The sequence below is a fragment of the Equus przewalskii genome, chromosome 29, assembly GCF_037783145.1.
Source record: "Equus przewalskii isolate Varuska chromosome 29, EquPr2, whole genome shotgun sequence".
In the NCBI taxonomy this organism is placed as follows: domain Eukaryota; kingdom Metazoa; phylum Chordata; class Mammalia; order Perissodactyla; family Equidae; genus Equus; species Equus przewalskii.
In genome coordinates, this window is record NC_091859.1 from 26,843,385 (window position 1) to 26,861,647 (window position 18,263).

The 18,263-nt window shown below is 40.2% G+C and overlaps 1 long non-coding RNA gene across 2 annotated transcripts in view; it reads left to right on the forward strand.

Annotated features, from left to right (window-relative positions):
• The first annotated feature begins 82 nt into the window (after positions 1-82).
• LOC139080267 (uncharacterized) overlaps positions 83-18,263 on the forward strand; it is a 189,442-nt gene continuing 171,261 nt past the window's right edge. For both annotated transcript variants that reach the window (XR_011534616.1, XR_011534617.1), the window contains exon 1: positions 83-284. This is a non-coding gene — a long non-coding RNA (uncharacterized lncRNA). The remainder of the gene's footprint in view (positions 285-18,263) is intronic.

Below are 18,263 nucleotides of genomic sequence, written 5' to 3' on the forward strand. Positions count from 1 at the left end.
GTTGATACAGTTTGTACCAATTTCTCTTTGGTTTCGAGGTAGTAGATAAGAAAGTGGATTGTGAAACAAGGTTGCAAAAGCCCAGATCAGACATACCATGTTCCCTAGATGTCCATCCAGGCATGGTTGCCCGGGGATGGTGGGAATTACCTGGACCTTGCATATCTCCCTGGTGATTCTCAGGGGATTCGATGACACTGACACATCAACTGAAAGCAGAGGTCTACTGGAAACCCTCATCTGGATCTTTATGTTGTCCTGTGGCCAGAAAGTTGTTTGCAGAGGTGAGTGCCCTCAAAGGAAAGCCTGATTAGTTTTGAAAGGGGGTTGAGTATGGTCAAGTGTGTGTGGTTAGTAACTTGTGGCAGTTTTTACCTTCTATAAATAAAGGGTAGCAATCGAGAGTTATGCCATTTCAATGGTGCACATTTTCTGCACCATTTAATGAGTGCCTACTATGTGCCACACTACAGGCAGCATGATCAAAGTCCCATAGGGGCCTTTAGCTGAGTGGCAGAGACAGGGGAAAATGTCATTGTCAAGTGGTGAGTATGTGCTCTTTTAAAAATATGACCAGTGCACACTGAGAGGGAGTGACAAATTCTCTACAAAGACAAGGAAGTGAAATCCTTTTGAAAATCTAGAATGAGGGACGAGAGATGTATCATGTGAGGCTTTGGGGTCAAGGTTGGGAAGTTCCAGTGGATACAATTGACCTGAAGACCATACAAATATGCATCACCAAGAAGTGGCCCAGTAGGCATCAGCAGTTGGGGACGCAATCCCTGTACTTAAGGAATAATCTAAGGCTTCCTTTAACAAGCTCCCCTTCATGCTCCTGTGACTTGATTTACCAAAAATCTTGTTTTTCTGCAGCTTTCGTGGATCATGCCCTTGTGGAAAACAAAGTCCATCCTCCTCTCGTGGGCTTTGACGATATACATTGTATTGAACCAAAGAGCTCCATCTATCTCCCAGGTAGAAAGAACTGTAATTTTCAAGCATGCAGGGTCAGATACTGGCTGGAGTCTTGATGCTAAGTGCCTCGCTCCACCGCTGGGTACCTTTGAAGGTGAAGGCCGAGACTTTCCCACCACAGTTTTAGCATTTTTAATCATTCCAGGATGTCCTAGAAGGTCCCTGCATTTCTCCAAGGTTGTAACCCAGTCTGATGTCCACTCTTGGCACCTACTGTGCACAAATCACCTTATCCTCAACCATTTCATGTGAAAGGCTGGTTTGGGAGACAGAGCACATACTATTCCATCAGACACTGTGACCTGCGATATCGACACACTGACTCACAGTCTCTTGGTTTTATAACCCCAATTACCCTTAAAGGATAATTGGGTTTTAATTTATGTCCCAGTTTTTATGTCACAATCAAAGAAAACTGAAATTTCAGGGAGTCGTAATTATCATCAGCTGTGCTGTGGAAACATTCCGATGTGAGCTCTCAGTTTCCAATAGGGAAAGCAATTTCCTGAAGTGATTATTGTATATTTCGATGTGGAGAATAGTCTATATTTCTAGGTAGGGTGAGCCAGCAACAGAGCAGGGCAATAATTCCTAGAGAAATGGCCATTCTCTTTGCTAATTCCAGGAGTCAATACGAAAGCAAAGGGCAATAAATGTGCCCCATAATTACCTTTTAATGACTGAGTGCTGTACCTGTTTAGGAGAAAAAGAAATGAATGCACCTAAACTAGAGAGTTCAAGGAGGCAGTAAATCTGATCCCCAAGTCATGAAGTCCCATTGGAGAGAAACATACTAGGTCATTCTAAAATTACTGAATAACTATGTCATCTGCTGCCTGGAACAATCTGATAGTTAGATATGTGTGCCACCAAAATAGCTAACTGCAAGGACGCGCTCATCATGAGAACATCCACTCCTGGAAATTCAGAGATTCACAGTTTCACCTTTTGCATGTGTAATGCCTACGGGATATAAATAACTCTCCCCTACAGCCGTCTTCTTGAGTAGCATATTTGCATAAAGCTGCAGCCTCAGAAGGCTCCTGACACCTTTCTTTAAAAAAAAAAAGCAAGTTCATCTCCTTCAAGAGCAGGCTGATTGAGATTCACAGAAGGGGTGGGCAAGGCCCAGTTTGCACTCTTCTTGCTCAATCCGTGTTCCCAGTCTTCCCTGTGTCAACTGCAGAGGAGCTCATCCAAAAAGTTATTTAATATCCACGTGCAGTAGGGCATATTTACAATTTATTTTATTAATGTTTTGCTGACTCCCAAGGAAAGCTCAGAATGGATATTAGGAGGTAAGGGGACTTTGGAAGCAAATAAAGGGTGAGATCTAAGGTTCTCAGGCCACCCACCAGGCCAAGAACTTGAGGAAACTGTTGGACATGTCTCTTGGATCATGGTGTGTAGGGAGGGAAGGTCTGGGAGTCTATTCTCTGATGTTTGAGATCAACAGCTTGTCAATTTGAAATGTGAAACTCAGGAAAAGGCCGAACCTCAAAAATACAACATGCTGCTGAACAAGGGGACTAACGTCAGCTCCAAAAGATCTGCTCAGAAGGAGCTCTGTTATTCCTCAGAAATATCTTCTTTAGCTCAGAGCAGTTGCTCTAAATCCTTAGAGGAGCATTTTCCCCACAGCTAAGGAAAACAATAACAGGGAGAAAAAATCCTCTCACTAAAGAAATCAATGCTTTCTTTTCGACATCAAACTTGGATCTTATTTCTTCTAAAATGTCAAAAGGGCAAATACTGAGAACAGTCAGAAGCAAAACTGTTGTGGTTTTGGGAGCAAAAGAATTCATCGTAATGGCAGACGAGGAGTCACTGCATGGGGCGAGGAGAGCTTGGGGAAGTTACAGAAGCTGAGGGCTCACCACAATTGCCCCAAGTTGAATAGAAAGTGGGGAAAGGAGACACGAATTCCAAACTTCAGGGGAGTACCACAGGCGCTCTTTCTTGTGGAAGCGAAAAATGTGCGCGCCCTCTAGTGGGCTGCGGGGAAACTGCCACCGCAATCTCAACCGTTGATGTGTGTGAGGCGTCGGAAGGAGCAAGGCGTTTTGAAAAACTGAATTCAAATATACTTTAAGCTGCACTTATCTTTAGTTCTATGAATCCTTTTGAAATACGCAAGCCAGGTATTTGATTCACTAGTTTTAAAAAGGGGAAGAGTGGTAAGAGGAGAAAGAAAGATCATAAACGTCGTGAGGGCATGGATGTCTTTGTGGCTGTATTCGCAATACTAACTCCTGGTGTGGGCTCAAAACATTTTGTTGAGTGAATGAAAGTCTGGAAAATAAATAATGATAATGGTAAAATATTTCACATAAAAAAAGGTAATAAACTTTGAGAATGAAAGTAGACCATTATCTTGCACCATACACAAAAATTAACTCAAAATGGATTAAAGATTTGAATCTAAGACCCCAAACCATAAAACTCCTAGAAGAAAATATAGGCAGTACACTCTTTGATATTGGTCTTAGAAAGATCTTTTTGAATACCATGTCTACTCAGGCAAAGGAAACAAAAGAAAAATAAACAAGTGGGACTTTAGACTAAAAAACTTCTGCAAGACAAAGGAAACCATGAACAAAATGAAAAGACAATCCACCAAATGGGAGAAAGTGTTTGCAAACCATATATGTGACAAGGAATTAATCTCCAAAACATATAAAGAACTCATACAACTCAACAACAAAAAACCAAACAACCCAATAAAAAATGAGCAGAGGATATGAACAGATATTTTTCCATAGAAGATATACAGATAGCCAATAGGCACATGAAAAGATGTTCAACATGACTAATTATTAGGGAAATGCAAATCAAAACTACAACAAGATACCACCTTACACCTGTGAGAATGACTATTATCAGAAAGGCAAGAAATAACAACTGTTGGAGAGGATGTGGAGAAAAGGGAACCCTCATACACTGCTGGTGGGAATGCAAAGTGGTACAGCCACTATGGAAAACAGTATGGAGATTTCTCAAAAAATTTAAAATAGAAATACTATACAACCCAGCTATCTCACTACTGGGTATTTGCATAAAGAACTTGAAGTCAACAATTCGAAGAGGTTTATGCACCCCTATGTTCATTGCAGCATTATTCACAATAGCTAAGACATGGAAGCAACCCAAGTACCCATTGACTGATGAACGGATAAAGAAGATGTGGTGTATATATATACACACACACACACACACACAAGGGAATACTACTCAGCCATAACAAAGACAAAACTGTCCCATTTGCAACAACATGGATGGACCTTGAGGGTATGATGTTAAGTGAAATAAGCCAGACAGAGAGAGAAAACCCCATATGATTTCACTCATATATGGAAGGTAAACAAACACATGGACAAAGAGAACAGATTAGTGGTTACCGGGGGGAAGGGGGTTGGGAGTGGGCAAAAGGGGTAAAGGGGCACACATGTATGGTGATGGATAAAAATTAGACTATTGGTGGTGAGCCTGATGCAGTCTATACAGAAACTGATAAATAACAATGTACACCTGAAATTACACAATGTTTTAAGCCACTATGACGTCACCAAAATAATTGAAAAAATACGAAATATAAAAAAGATAAACTTTGAGAATGAAATGACCAACTTCCTCATTTTATAAATAAGAAAAATGAGGAGGGCAGGTGGATAGAAAAGTCACTTAAGAAACAAATTTAGGTGCTGGCAAATGAAACTCAAATCCACGTTCTCTGTCTGTTCTGCACTCTTTCTATTGCATCATTGTTCAAAATGTGGCCCATAACACTGATGGTCAAAGACAGGACATTTAAGAATCACGTAAGTGTGCACATGGTTCAATTTTCAGTTCTCCTTCCATCCTGAATTTAGTGAGGAGGAAGTCTCTGGTGGGTGCTAGTCTGTCTTCAACACCTCTCTAATCTTTGCTAATCTTCCTTTTCAACAAAAAGGAAATGGATCTCAAGCCCAAAGTCTTTGCAGGCAGTGGTTTTGTCCAGAATTTAATAATACTGTTGTGTTTGTATGGTATTTATTTTTAGGAATAGCTTCTACTTAGGGCAAGGGATGCTGTTTTTGAAATAGATATTTTAAAGCCTAGTTTTAAAATATATGTATCCAAGTCTTAAAAAATCAATTTAAGGCAAAATATTTTTAAAGTAAATAAAAAATATTACAAGTGGTCAACGGTTATGACAGAAAATATATGATTGATGTTTGAATGCCTGGTGTTTGGGAATTACTGCAGTATAACATGTCATGTGTTAGGGAATAAAAGGACATCACCATCATGAAAAAGCAGGGAGCAAAGACACTGCATATAAAAAATGCCATCATATAATTGTATTAATTTTGTTTCTTGATAATTTAGAGGCACTTTAGGCTCACACTCATTTTTTGTTCCAGCTTTTCATAGAGTTTGGAGATGTTGGAAAAGGCTGGTGGAGTGAATAATATTTGAGTTAAGTCTTGAGGCATGAGTTCATCTCCACAATGGAAAAAAAACAGTGAAGGCTATTCCAGGCAGAGGGAACAGCATCGACAAGGTTATGTAAGAATGAGGTGGTTCCCAGGGTTGGGGTGATGTGGATGATGAGGCTGTAACCATACTCTCAGACTGCAGCACCGTAGAGGCCCTTTCTTCTCTTCTCCCCATCAGTAGCCTTCATATAGCTGAAAGACTGGAAAGCAGTCTTAAATCCCTCCTGATCCCTCTGTTTACAAAGATTTGTATGTAACTGAATCTGTGATTAACTCTGGGAATGGCCTAGTGCCTCAAGGTAAATATGGAACAACGGTCCTGGGTTACATTATAACCTAGGTCAATCTGAGCAGGCCTGGGTAAGAAGAACTGAGGTGTAGATTGATCACCCAATGCTCTTGCCAGAGACTCCATTTTGAAAGATTTAATCGTAGGGTTTATATTCTGATAAGTAGATTTTAATGGAAAAACGAATTGATTACACTTGATAAAGATTTTCCACAATAAGAGTTGAGGCAAAAAGGTCTTGTTTCTGGTGAGCCCTGAACTTCCTAGAAAAACTGGTTCATCAGAGCATGCCACTCTTCACGTGGGTCAATTAATGTGCTCTTTGAGAGCGGGGCACACAGCCTCCAGCCTCAATCTTCTACTTAAAGATGGCTGCAGGGGAACATTTCAGACTGCTTCCTGTTAGGGTTCTCTGCATACACAGACGTTTGAGTAACCAATGGAAGAGGAGACACAGAATCTATGGTAATGATCCCTCTGGTAAGCACATACCCTTGGAGACTGTACCTCATCCTTTGTCCAGCACAGACCCTTGAGCATGGAGTGAAGATGTTCCATGGACATTTTGCAGACACTCAGATGTACCTACAACACACTGCTCTTTGTCACAACATCTTGGTGAGTCTTCAATTTCTTTCAGAGCTCAAAATAAATATTTAAAGCCAGTTTTGTTAGTTGGGGTTCTCCAGAAAACAGAGCCAACAGGATCTAGTCATCTATCTATCTATCTATCTATCTATCTATCCAACCATCCATCCATCCATCCATCCATCCATCTATCTATCTGTCTATACCTACCTACCTACCTAGAGATTTGTTTTAAGGAATTGGCTCGTGCAATTGTAGAGGTTTAGCAAGGCCAAAATCTTTAGGGTAGGCTGCAGACTGGAGACTCAGGGAAGAGCTGCAGTTTGACTCCAAAGGTCACCTGCTGGGAGAATTCCCTCTTCTTCCAAGGAGGACACTCTTTTTCTGTTAAGACCTTTGACTGACTAGATGAGGCCCACTCACCTTATGGAAGATGATCTGCTCTACTCAAAGTCTATTGATTTAAATGTTAACCTCACCTAAAAAATACCTTCATAGAAACATCTAGAATAATGTTTGACCAACTATCTGGGAATCGTGGCTTAGTCAAGTATAATTAACCACCACACTGGTGGTTCTCAAAAGGTACAATCATTGGTCCTCCCTCACTAAAACTGAACAATAATGACAGTCTTCTCCCAGTTGGAGAAAAGAAATCTCAAGTTAGTGGATTGCATTTCCCAATTCTAAGTTTTTCTCCCATACATCTTTTTTAAACCTTTGGCTTCTACACTTACTGTTCCCTGATCATTGCCAAAAGGAAGTCACAAGGCACTTGCCTTGGCTATGTCATTGATATTTTACAAAGATGCTGCTCATTGATGACAGCAAAATAAAGTGTTTTGTTTTGCCCATCACTAAGGAGAACGGGTGTGCATATAACACACACACACACACACACATGCTCATAGCACTCAAACACATACAGCCAAACACACATAAACATATGTGTTTAGTTTCTCTAGATAATAAGAAGTGTGTTCATTCTCTTATTTAAAAAATTGCTGTTTAGACCAATGGAGAGAAGTTGTAGGCCTATGATGATGTTGGGGTGAAATGATGTCCTGCTCTTTGGCAAAATAGAGAGGGAGTTTTCCCACATGATTCTGTCCCCAGAAACTGACTCTATGCCTGCCTTATGGGGGCCATGACCCTTTGAATAGCAGCATGACAAGTGTTTTTAACTTTCTTCTTAATACTTTTCTGCATTTTCCATTATTATTATTTTTTATATTCAGCATATATTGCTTTTATAGTCAGGAATAGTCTCACAAAGCAGTTATTAAAAACATCATTGATAGGCGCTATCTGTCCTTAGTATTGACTGAATATGTAGCATATGCCTGTGTGTCTGTGTATTTAGTGACTCAGTTTTACTTCTTTATTCTTGAGAGCTTTTGATTCTCTGTGATTCTTGTCTTGGTCTTGGCTTGTTTCTATGACCTCTGTATGTGTTCACTCACCAAACCTCACCCTCATTCTTCCACTTTCCTTTAAAGTTCAGCCTCTTGCTCTCAATTGGCCCAGCGTTGTTCTAGATTGGATCGATGAGTTCCTGGATTATTGCACGAGCTTCTCACCAGTCTTCCCTCATGGCAGTGTAACTAATTCTGATTACTAGGAGCATCTTCCTCAAATGCCATGTTCATGTGTTTCACACCTACTGAGAGTCCCTTGTTCACATCTAAGTCTCTCTCCTGCCATTCAAAACAGTCCCTTCCTCAGTGGCCTCCTCCCTTGCTATGGCCCATCATGACTTCTTCATAACCTGTTATTGTTCACCAGCACATCCCTAGCCCCAGCACAGTGCTTTGTTTTTAATAGACTCTCAATAAATATTTGTTGAATAATGATAACAACCACTAGCATTATTGAGTATCTTTTATTTTCAATTCCTTATTTCATATTATTTTAATTATCCCACTTAATTCTCATACACCTCAATGAAATAGATACTCCACTACTACTTTCATTTCAAAGTGCCTGATGCAGTTCTTGGACATACCAGCTTCTCAAAAATATTTCTTGGATGAATGAAGAGAAAAATGAGTTAGGAGAAGTTAAATGATTTGCCTCATCTCCCATGGCTGGTAAATTACAGAGCTAGGATTCAAATTCAGGTTGGTATGATACACAATTGGTGTAATACATGGCTTACACATCTTTATTTGAGGGATGATCTCTTTCAATATTTTGTTGTATAACCCCCACATTCACCACAGTACAATGTTGCCCTTCCATTGGTGTTCAATAAAGGGATAGTGCTGAACACAAGTTTAGAATAATTGTATTAGCCATTTTCAAAATAGCCAGGCTGAAAAGTTCAGAGGTGAACACTTAGGATGGAGTCTGGTTACAGCCATATTTGGAGCATTTTAGGAGAAACTAACAATGAAAGATTATGTTTACTGGTCTTCATTTGCACCACTTCCAGTCTGAGCTACTGCCTCAGAATACAGAGAGGAGAAAACAAGTCCCTACAGATTTTGCACTGCATTCTGTCACCTCTAATAAAACAAAACAAACAACCAGAAATAGAATTAATTCAAGCAAGCAGAGATAGACAATTATTCTCTAGAAGCAAGAGGTACAAGAGTCCAAGCCGGAAGAACAGGCAAAGGCTGCCCCGATGGGAAACCACTTATACCTGTACTCTATCAGCTGCGGGAACAGAGGATAGGTTTTCTGGGGCATAGTCTTACTTGAACTTTAGATGTGGGAACTGCAATAAAGCAACTCACACTGCCGAACATCCATCTACCAAATCCCACTCTGATTTAGATTAACTTTGTTCTGATGAAACATAAAGGCCTTAACATTACCCACTTAATGACAGTTTATGCTCTACTTCTTAGAGTCCTAGAAGCTAAGGCAAACTCAATCTCTGGTGTCTATACTTCCTAGAGTTCGGGAAGCATCCACAAGTTGTCATGGGATAGATAACATAGCAAATCCCTCTCAATCTGCCTTAGAATCTGTGCAGCTTGGGGGTTCCCAGAAAGCTGTTGCTTTTCCTGTCTGGCAAGTCCCAAATTGAGTTTGTGATGGCTTAGGGACATTTCCTAAAGTCTTGCTAACTTTCCTGCATTTCAAGGCAGAATGGTTTGTCCAGGTTGTATACTCACTGATTGGTACTTTGGCCTTTTGCTCCCAGCTATTCTTTATGATCTTTTTTATCCCCCTTCTTTCCCTGGCTAATGAATACTAACTGAACTACTTCCCTTTAATCAACTGTTCTCTAGATTTACATCTTTGATTCTTTCCAAGGAAGATGGTAACTTCAGATCTGGATCTTACCAGGGCTAGAGTACCACCGATCAATGGCAGGCTCCTTCCCAGCTTGGGTTCCCATCAAGGTGGCAGTCCCACATCCTGGATGGCTGGCTTCTCTGCAAGTTGCCAACATTGTTGAGTTTACTCTGTGCCTTTGGAAATCAGGAGACATCCAGAGGCAATTGTAGCATTTGCAAAGTTTGGAGAGAAGATGGGGCTGCTAAGTGAAGGCTCTGTTTTTCCCAAGAGGTTATCTAGGTCAAATCTTCCAACATCTGGACTTTTCCGACCCACTCACTTTTGTGGATTTTGCAGATAAAGCAAATGTTTTCAAACCACAGACAATTTGCCAAGTGTTGCTCCCATGGACAGCCTCAGTGGGGCAAGGGACTCTTGTGACCCAAACCTGATCAACTCTTAGGACCCAAACACAAAACAGACAAAACGTAAAACCCAATGCTCGTGGGGAATGAAGGGAATCTTTTCAGTGGGAGAGAAGAACCAGGAACAGACATTAAGTGTAGCCAGGAATAACCAGACAATTGCGATTATCAGCGTTTAGCACCAGTGGTGATAAATTTACACTTTTGCGGTTTATAAATAACAATTCCACAGGATCTTCATTGAGCCCTTTTGAAAAATTTCAGTGGCAACCATGTCCCTAGCATGCCAAACCCAGGGCTGTGTTATCCTACATAAGAGGGATTTTCTTTGTGAAGGGAAAGCCTGAAACACATGTCTGGAAGACGCAACTCATCAGTTGGGGCAGTCCAACCACCCACACTGAAGCTGGGGGTCACCTCAAATTATAGAAAACTTCATTCTCTTCAAACTACTAGACTATGCTGCCTGGAGAGTAAGTTTACACAGCTCAGTGTCAAGCAATTTGGTTAAGTCCAGAAAATGGGCAGGAAATGCCAGGGCTAGGCTGACATGAGTGCCCTGAGCTACAGCATCACTTTGAATGGGACTATTATTTACTTTCTTACATAAATGTCATGTGGCAAAATCATGCCTTATACAAACCAGCTGAAGTGTGTGATGTAACCATGTTAACACGTTTTTATAGTCTTGAAAGAACGCAACGGGATTGGGTCTATCAGTAATCATGTAAAGAAGCCGAGTATACATTCCAGATGTTCATTACAGCCCAATCATTCGCTGGGAGCAAAGTGGAGGCTTTCTCTTTGCTCAGGAAGTCTGATTTTAGTAATTGAGACAGAGACGCACTTGAAATCTGATATGTTTGGAATTATAATGCTAAATCCCATAGTCCCAGTTAAGTAAGTGTGTGTGTGCAAAGCAAAACAAACAAGTGAAAAGCAGTGGGAAGAAAGAAAGAGAAAAAGGAAAGAAAGAACAAGTGAAGGCAATACAATGGGACTTTTTCATCTGAGAGCTTTCTGTCCCAGTTCTGCCTCACAGCGCCATGCTTATTTCTACTGTCCAACAGCCTTCGCTGGAAAGGTCTAGGGGCATGGAAAGTGAATGCAGATGTAGATCAGCTCAACTGTATCACCGAGTAACTGACCTTTGAAAAATCAGACCGTTCAGTGTCCTGCATGATCAGAAAAAGAAGCTTTTATTTGTCGCGTTGCTTACATTTCAAAATCTCCTCCAAAAGGAATTAGTTCTAAGCAACTTCTCATGAGTCCTCTTAAAATCTGTTTAGACTTTTTCACTATAGATGTCTGTTTCACATGTTCATATGCTGGAGGGTAATGTATTGAATCACACCGGCTTTTTGGTCGAAGTTCTTATGGAATCAACGCAACTCCCAAGCCCTTTGCAATTCCACCTGAACTGATCTTTGCAAATAAGCGTACCTCATATTACACAACTCCTTCTGTCTCTCTGGCTGTATTGGATGACTTACTACACTCTAGACATGCTTTGTCCTGCTTGAGTATCTTCACCCTCACCTCAACCCTAGCCCTTTTGGCTGAAAATTCCAGCACATTTTCCACTTGTCCTCCTTCAATGTGCCTGCCATCTCTGCCTTACCCCCACCCCTGCACCACCTAGAAGTGATGACTCATCCCTGTGAACTCCATGTCCCTTTGTCTTCTCCTCTTGTATGCATTTATGTATGCATGTAGATGTTCATTCATATATTTATTCATTCATTCATGAAATAGGTATTAAGCATAATGGCAACATGCTAAGAAGTAGAAATACAACCTATATTATTTTGTCTATGTTTTTCTACCCAGTACGTGGATTAATTAATTACGGCACTGACCCACTTTGAAAAGAGGCCTCCTAGAAACACAAGGGGAAACTCTGCTGTGGGCACTAACTATGGGCTTTCACTAAACAACATGAACCCAGAGTAATTTTTTTTAAATTTAGGTAGAAAATAGGCTGGACTCAAGAGACGGTAGATAATTTAAAGTTGAAATAAGATTAGAAACATAAGAATCTAGAGGTAGATCTTATAAAAAATTGAACATGTAAAAATACCTGTTATAGTAATCACGGTTTAAAGAAGCAATAATAAAAACTAAAATCTCAAGTTGCCTCAAACCACTTAGCTGACAGAATGAGCTTAGCACTACAAGCTGAATCAAATGCTCTTATTCGAAATTGTAGTTTCTATGAATTGAAAGCACAGAGGTAGGAAACAAATATCCAAATGTTCTCGAAAAATGAGAAAGCAAATGGACTAAGAATAAATCTCAGTTAACCCGTCTAAAAGGTAGAGATAAAGGTTTTGCTGTATTTGCCATGGGCCAGATAACATTTTGTCATGCCTGCCTGGCGACATTATAACGAACACAAGTAAGTCTTCCAAAGCAACCTCTGAAGTCTGATGTCTACACGGAACAGATGACTCTCCTGTGTGGATATTTGCATCTCAGTTGGTGCCCTCCTGACCATGACCCCCAAGCCAAAATCTCCAAGCCAAAAAGTCCCAGGAGCTCAAAATCAGCCATCCTGAACCACATTCTCTTCTTGTGTTGGCATCAGGCTTGTGAGCTCTGCCCCACCAGGACAGCGTTGGATTCTAGAGAGGTAGCAGTTATGGTTCTGATTGAATGCAGTGAGTATTCATGGAACCTCTGCTATGCACCCAGCTCCTTTGGAAGGCACTGTAGGGACATAAAGAAATACAAGACATGATCTATGACCTTGAGGAGCTTGCTATCTTGTTTAAGAGATGCTAAGCATAAAAGAATTAAAGATGATATAACCATGGAGTGTTAAATTGAACATGTGATCAATTGCTAAATTATGTGATTATTGTTATGTCTTTATTGCTATGGTGGGCAGAGAGGGAAGAATGGGCCCTTAACCTTGCCTGGCAATCACACTCCATTTCCCTTGTCTGTTCACTCACCTCCCCTTGTAGAAGGCTGTTTCAGATCTCTTCTCTCCCAAATTCTCTACCACTTCCACCATCATCTTCACTCTTAGTTGAAGACTTTACTTCTTGTTTCATCGAAGAAGTAGATGTAGTTAGACTTTCTGCAAGCTCCTCCCATAGTATTCACTTACCCACCCATTTTTTGTTACCATGTATATTGTTTTGTTTCCTATTAGTAGCCATAAAAGTCTATGCTCCTAGTTGAGGCCAACTGCCACTTGCATCCTCTTTGCCTCTTCAGGGACCTCACTTCAGAAATTTTTCCCCTCTCCTGTGTTCTCAGTTCTCTCTCCTGCATCATTCTCATCAGCACATAAATATGCTGGCCCTTCTCCCATCTTGATTCTCCTTCCCCATCTAGCTGCCACCTCATTTCTCTCCTTCCTTTTACCACAAACATTATTTTGTTGAACTTTTTTCCACTTGATTTAAAAAATTATTGCTATGGGAAGCGGAAGAAATCGCAATTTATCAGTGCCAAGGATTTCTAAAGGTCTGATTGCAACTGGATAGAAATAAAGTATTTTCTTTAGGAAAAAAAGAAAGCACCTCTTCAAAGTAGGTGCCGTAGGGCCAGCCCCTTGGACTAGAGGTTAAGTTTGGTGCACTCTGCTTCGGCAGCCTGAGTTCAGTTCCTGGGCATGGGCCTACACCACTCATTGGTGGCCATGCTGTGGGAGCAACCCGCATACAAACTAGAGGAAGATTGGTACAGATTTTAGCTCAGGGCAAATCTTCCTCATCAAAAAGAAAAAGAAAAGTCGGTACAGTAAAAAGAAAATTGGGATAAATGTAAGGACTTATGTATTGTAGTGTGAGTTCATAGCCAATAGCCTAGGAAGTAGGTTAACGTCCCAAGGCCTCAGTTTCTTCATGCAGCTCTGATTTCTTAGAGTCAATGAAAATTTAGAAGACAAATCACTGGTGAATTATATACTGCTGCTTATATAACTGAATTACAACTACGATAATTTTAGTCTATTGGCAGGGAATAGTTTAATTTATCTAATAGAACCTCACCAAGATTGTGTTAGATGTAAATGGACAGCTATTTGAGAAAAATCATGGAAAACCAGAAACTAAAGTAGACAAAGCTCAACTGGTGAATTGCCAGGACAGTTTCTAAAACAGTCAATTTGTAGACATCTAGATGAAAAACATGAACCACTTGATAAGTACACACCTATCCTCAGCCTCAAAGACAAGCCACTCAGCGTCATCTTTTCATCTTAGTACTGAGTACTTAGAAACTGGGATGGCATATACAGAAACCCATGACCGTCTTCCCTTTTCCTGATCAAACCTTATTACTTGATATCATAGAAGACACTACAGAAATGCAAACCCAACGTTTAAAGTAATTACTATTCATATTTTGGCTGGGAAATAAAGGGGGGCAATAAAAGTATATATCTGCTGCTAGTGCTTAATGTACCATGTTTCAAGACAAGAATCAGAAACACAGTATTGATAGACTCATGGAATTTTAGAATTGGAAGGGACCTTAGAAGCCATCTCAGGTCCAACTGCCTGTTCATTTGATATCTCACTGAAATGGAGAAAGAGATATCTGATGATGGATAATGTACAGAATAATGAGGTACAGTGATCCTAACTGGGAAAGAGAACAAGAGAGAAAAAAATGTGTATTTTTGCTACATATGTTCACTCAGGTGGCACTTTGTAGAAGAGGCAAATGATAAATGGGATGGCATCTTGGACCCTTTGTTGGGCATGTTGTCTAGGTTTGTGTGCCTCAGAAAATAGAGGCATCACTAAGAGAAAAAACGGTTTATAAATAGATTTTCAGGTAGATAAGCCAAGCTTCAGGATGGTCTAGCTAGGGAGACAGAAGCATTGTGTTGGGAAGAGTAAATAACTCTCCCCCCAAATAAGTGTCACACAAGTTAAGACAAGACATAGATTTAAATCCCAAAAGTACTCCGAACAGTTGTATGACCTTGACAAGTTACTCATTCTCCGGCAAACCACTCACCTATAAAATTGGGCTATCAATACCTACTTCACAGATTGAGCACACAAAGAATGCTAATAGAGTAGATGTTATTAGTATGAGGATGTGTGTATATATTTAGTAAACCACTAAGCTATAAAGTTCTTCAATTTGGAATCTATTTTGTGTTATCTGCATACAGAGTTTCCTGATGGCCTCTCCTTGGTGGAAAAGTCAGGTCAAAGGCAAGGTGACCTGTTTCAAACTGATTTGAGTATTCCCAAATTTATTTAAGCCTTGAGAAGTAGGCCAGCTAATGTGAATGAGTGCAAAGCCCTTAGAAATTATCGCCTACTATAAAATTTACCATCGCTGTCATTAATCCACGTTGGAAGCCAAATCTAAATATTCAACCTAAACAGCTATCCAAGAGAATTTCAGAATCTGAAATTTCATTCAAACCACAAATAGTCACGTTGATCTTTCTGTCATATTTACCAACTGTAATTTAGAGAAAGATGATATCAAATATTAGCATTTATCTGCTTTTGGTGATTTGATGAAGGGAGAGTTGCAACTGTAATCTTTGTTCTACCATAGTAATTCTCTAGGCTATTAGCTGAGGTGCAGTAGGAGCGTATAGAAAGGTGGGTCAGAGGAGACAAGATGCAGAGGCTCAAAATCCCTTTCCTCCATCTACTTAAGGAAAATAGCCTCCCTTAAAAATATAGAGAGTTCCTGGAAAGGTTGCAGTTTACACAGAGCTTAATAGAAATTGCTTTGGGGTTCCATAAAAGTCTAACGGAGCTTCTGTTTTTTAGCAAGATCACGTTGCTTTCTAACACTTCCCACCTCATCACTGAAAACTGCTTCAGAGACTAGTCTCAGAAAAGAGGCCGCAGTGAGAGCTGGTTACTAACTTCCTTGTAAAAGATCACATGGATTAACCCCATCCTGCTTTTGATCCCTCTTTACATTCCAGGTCACATCTCATCATGGGAACTCTCTATACTGCTCTGCACATCCCTTAATATGATTTAATCTTCTATATCCCTTCCACAAACTCCTCTACTGTGCCCTCTGGAACTCATAACATGTCATCAGCAAAATCCCCCATTTCTCCATCTTCTTTTGCTTCCCCTTTTTGCTGTAAGCCAAAACCGATCTCCCTCTCAAGGAGAGTAATTTTTTCCAGGCTTCTCTTGGGACTGTTTTCTTTTTTCGTGTCATATTTCATGTAAAGTCTGAAGATGATGGATAGGTGTCCTCCTTATTCCCTATAACTACTTTCTGATGTTTTCTCTTTCTTCCCTAAGCTTCTCTGCTTCCAGGTCCTTTGGAGCACAAGCGATCTGAATGTGCCACCGTCTCTCCCATCTTGTTGCTACCCATTGTCTTCCTGCTCATTTCCCTTCATTCATTGAAGATTTGTTGTTTCGATCATTGCCTTTCTTTCCACCATTGTTCTTGTCAACATTTTTGAGGACTTCAGCATCCATATGGACAGTCCAACTAACAACCTGGCCTTTGAACTCCTTGACCACCTCTCATCCAATCATCTGTTCCTCTATTCTACCTCAGCTATCACTCCCTATGCTCACATCCTAGATGTTGTTAACTGAGTTGCCTATAGCCTAGATAGCTCAACTGATAGAGCATCAGATTTTTTAATCCAAGAGTCCAGGGTTCACGTCCTTATTCTCATTTGTGGCTTTTTTTCCTTACTTAGGTTACGAAATATGTATTATCACACAAAAATCCCAATGCTGAAGCATGAATCAAATTCAATTCATTTTCATTGATTTCAGAATATGCTGGATAAACATGTTCTCAGGAAAGAAAAGAAAAAAAAAAGAATTACCTCCAAAATCTTCAAGTATCCCACTCCCTGCACAGCATCTTCTGTCTTTTCAGCTCACTCCTTTTAGTACTCTTTCTCTAACCATTCTTTGCCCCCATTGGGATCTCCAATCCTTTGATTCTACCATATTTCCCTGCCTATTATCCCCTCATGCCCTTGCTTCCCTCTTTACCCAACTGAGATTCCATGACTCATCACTTTAACCCAACCCCTTGTGTATATATACCTTGTCCATCCTTCCTCCCATCGTATCTGCCAGGCAAAATCCCAACTATGAATCTTTCTCAACTCCATGTCTTCACCTGGGCAGCTGAATGTGGCTGAAGAAAACACATAATCAGGCTGAGTGGCCTCACTTTAGATTTTTGACCACGAACATCAAGTCAACCTTCAACACTAGCTGGAAATCCAAGACCTTTCCAGAAATAATGTGGAGAATATTGGGGGAAGGGACAAGACTACAAGCAAGAAGACTGGGTAGAGTTTAGATGAGAGAGTCAGAAAAGAGATGATGGTCCATGGACTAGAGAAGTGGTCACAGGGATATAGGTCAGAGAATACTTTCCAGAAACATTTAGGAGGCAGAATTGATGTGATTTGGTGAGTGAAACTTGTCTTGGGCAATTAGATAATCAGCTTTGCTAGTATCATGAACCATCAGATAGAAGCTAGAGACAATGGACAAATGAAGTACTTCTAACTTTAAGATTTTGTCCAGAGTACTTCATTGGAGGATATGAAGGACTTCTTCTGAAGGTCATTTCTTTTCACCCTGACCATCCTTCAACAAGCTCCCTACCTCAGACTTCTCAAAAAGAGTCTTTATAGCTTCTTTCCATTCCTATTCTCTGGCTTCCATTTCACTACCTTTGTTATTTATTACTTCTAATATGAGGAGGTGGAGAGAAGATACTCCTATTATTTAAAAAAACCCATTCACTTAAAAAGAAAAATCAATTCAAAGAAAATTGAAGTTAAAAATAGGGAATCTAATTTCAGTTTGGGACATTTCAATTTCCTTAAGTGACAGAGTCAATAGGCAATTGGATATGATTGTTAAAGATATATACCTGGGAATTGTATCTATTGTTTTTACCCACCTAGAATTCATTAATCCTTATGTTAACAACATCTTGATATTCTCTGGGAAATTACCCCTGTCCCCCCGACTCAGCAGCCTCATTATTCTCTATCCCTTTATCCTCCTGTGTTTATATTAGTCTGTTTATTTGTCTATAGCCCATATCTCCCTCTGGAATATAAGCTCCATGAGCCGAGGGACTTTGTTTTTTACTGTTTCATTCTCAGAACCAAGAGCAGTACTTGGCACAGAGTAGGTACTTAATGTATGTTAAATAAATGAGTGTGAGTTTCGTTAAGATTGACCTCATTCCTACCTCCAGGGAGGGTGAGGGGACTCAGGCTTAAGAAAGTCATCATTTGGGTAGTGAACATGATGTAATCTACACAAGAAT